The sequence below is a fragment of the Elgaria multicarinata genome, chromosome 11, assembly GCF_023053635.1.
Source record: "Elgaria multicarinata webbii isolate HBS135686 ecotype San Diego chromosome 11, rElgMul1.1.pri, whole genome shotgun sequence".
NCBI lineage: Eukaryota > Metazoa > Chordata > Lepidosauria > Squamata > Anguidae > Elgaria > Elgaria multicarinata.
This window is the reverse complement of record NC_086181.1, coordinates 45,031,564-45,034,711: the sequence shown is the minus strand read 5'-3', so window position 1 is coordinate 45,034,711 and position 3,148 is coordinate 45,031,564.

Sequence of the window (3,148 nt, the reverse complement as noted above, 5' to 3'; positions counted from 1 at the left end):
CTTTAAAGCGCTTTATTTTATTTTATTTTATTTTATTTTATTTATTTAAGGATTTTTATGCCGCCATTCAGCCAAAAAAGGCTCTCACGGCGGCTTACAAAAGTATTTCTTGACAGTCCCTGCCCACAGGCTTACAATCTAAAAGACATGACACAAAAGGAAAGGGGATTGGGAGGGAGGAGGAGGAGGGGGAAAAGGAAAGCAAATTCAGGCACTACAATCTTAGTTGGAAAGTTCAGCAGTTACAGGTGACAGCAGGAGGGAGGGGGCTCTGAGCTGGAGCTGGACCCAGGCACGATGGAGAGGTGCCTGGCTGCTGCTTCCTCCCTCACTGGTGGCCTCTGCAGAGACAGTTGGTAGCAGGAGGGAGGGGGCTCTGAGCTGGAGCTGGACCCAGGCACGATGGAGAGGTGCCTGGCTGCTGCTTCCTCCCTCACTGGTGGCCTCTGCAGAGACAGTTGGTAGTAGGAGGGAGGGGGCGCTCAGCTGGAGCTGGACCCAGGCACGGTGGAGAGGTGCCTGGCTGCTGCTTCCTCCCTCACTGGTGGCCTCTGCAGAGACAGTTGGTAGCAGGAAGGAGGGGGCTCTCAGCTGGAGCTGGACCCAGGCACGGTGGAGAGGTGCCTGGCTGCTGCTTCCTCCCTCACTGGTGGCCTCTGCAGAGACAGTTGGTCTGACAGTTTATAACAGTTTTATAGCGCTTTAAAGCAGTAGTGTAGATCCGGCCCTAGTCTGTCTTTTCCTCCTTAATGGATATACTGTGATAAGAAAGGAGTGGAATGGTGGGAAAACGTGGGACAGTTACAAGTGAAAGATGGGGTCATTCGGACCCCCAGTAAAATTCCATGAATGAAACAGGGCGAGGGCACAAGGAAGGCCTCCCCTGGAAGCACACTAGATATGCGGTTGTTTGGGACTTATTTCCTCCGGAGTAGATGTCGTCAATCTGTTTCCCCTTAACTGAAGTCCTGCAATTGACATTTTGCCCAAAGTATGCCTCTCCAGGTACTAATGGGAGATGGGCAACCGTTTTTAAGATTCTCTGAGTTTAGATGTAGGGTGATGCCCTGGAAAAGAGGACTGGGCTCCTGTCTCTTTAACAGTTGTATTGAAAAGGGAATTTCAGCAGGTGTCAATTTCTATGCACGCAGCACCTGGTGGAATGCCCTCTTCATCACAACAGTGAAAGCTGCAGGAGCTATACTAGAGTGACCGGATACAAAAGAGGGCAGGTCTAATGGTTGTGATGAAGAGGGAATTTCAGCAGGTGCTGCATGCATACAAAAGACACTAGCTGAAATTCCCTTTTCTATACAACTATTAAAGATAGGAGCCCTGTCCTCCTTTTCATTGGGTCACCCTATCTGAGTTTAGATGATCTAGGCTGACCCTATGGAAAGGAGGACAGGGATCCTGTACCTTTAACAGTTGTGATGAAGAGGGAATTTCAGCAGGTGTCGTTTTTATGCATGCAGCACCTGGTGAAATCCCCTCTCCATCAAAACAGTTAAAGGCTGCAGGAGCTTTTACTAGAGTGACCAGATACAAAAGAGGGCAGGGCTCCTGCAGCTTTAACTGTTGCAATGAAGAGGGGATTTTGTCAGGTGCTGCAGGAATACAAATGACACCTGCTGAAATTCCCTTTTCAATACAACTGTTAAAGATGCAGGAGCCTGGTCCTCCTTTCCGTATGGTCACCCTATTTAGATGGGAATTGGAATTGGACAGGACACCAACCCTCCAAATAAATCAGGGTGTATACATTTATTTTATTAAAACATTTATATCCCGACCTGTATTGCAAGGATCTCAGGGTGACGCACAGATAAAATCATACCTATGTAGAAGCTGGGGCCAGTCGAGGCGTTCCCAGTAGGTCCCTGGTCCCTCCCCTATCCCCCCTCAATGACCAATAATTTAGTGGTTTCACGGCTTTTGTGCAGTTCCTGTCCCCTTTACCTCTCCTAAAGCTTTAGTTACTGGCGATAAGGGCTTTAATCTAAAATATGGTGGTATTGTGGCTCTGCCCACCCTGGGAATCCAGCCCCCAAACGCTTCTCCGAAATGGGATTCGTCCTTTGGTCGGGAAGAGGTTGTGCAGCTGGTGTGAGTTGGGTCTGTGTGGGGGCTCTGAAACCCCACTGCTTGCTGTCTGTGGGAGGAGGCTGCTTGGAGGGATTCATGCTGTGGGGGGGGGGGGTGTCTAGGCCGCCCCTCCATATTCAGCGTGTGAATAAACCGATACTGCAAAATGCGCCATCCGTCTCCACTAAATCTCTAATAAATGAATCCGGTGATGTTTGATCTCGGGCTAGTCACCGTTTGGGGGAGTGGAAATCTTCGGACAATGTAGAACAGGGTGTTTTGGACACATTGATTCACTCACGGTGTGTGTGTGTGTGTGTGTGTGTGTGTGTGTGTGTGAGAGAGAGAGAGAGAGAGAGAGAGAGAGAGAGAGAGCACCATCAGGGTGTTTTCCCCTTGACCCAGAGACCTGAAAGATGGGGCGAACGCCATCCAGGTAAACCCGCCGACCTTGGCTCCAGCCTCCAGGAGGTTCCCGCGTCAGTCTCGCACTGTAAGATGTGTTACAGATACTGCACAAGCGTCCTGACACAGATCTTGCGCAAACCTTTCTGGCACGGAAATTCCTAAATTGCTGCCTGGTCGTGATATTGCCAAACACTCCACTACGAGAGATATTCCTAGGAATGGCACGAGAGTTTGCTGAAAACCAAGGAAGTTTGGGGAATCAAGTTAAAATGGGAGGAGAGCCTTCCAACCCATCCACCCAAACTTCTCCTGAGCACCCACAAAATCTGGACAACCATCTGTCAGGGATGCTTTGAGATGGATTCATTGAGCAGGGGGTTGGACTCGATGGCCTTGTAGGCCCCTTCCAACTCTGCTATTCTATGATTCTCTCTCTCTTTTAAGACTCTATGATTCTCTGATTCGAATCTATGACTCTGGGAGGTGTAGTACGTTCAAGGACTCGTGCAATTGCAAATGTCCTTGTATGAACTACGCCTTCCAGAGCCCATCCTACCCAGCAAAGAGCCATGGGAGACACCCTCTTTTGACTACCAACCTTACACTCAAGACACCTCAACACCACAAACTTTAAAAACAGGGGGGAGGGAACTCT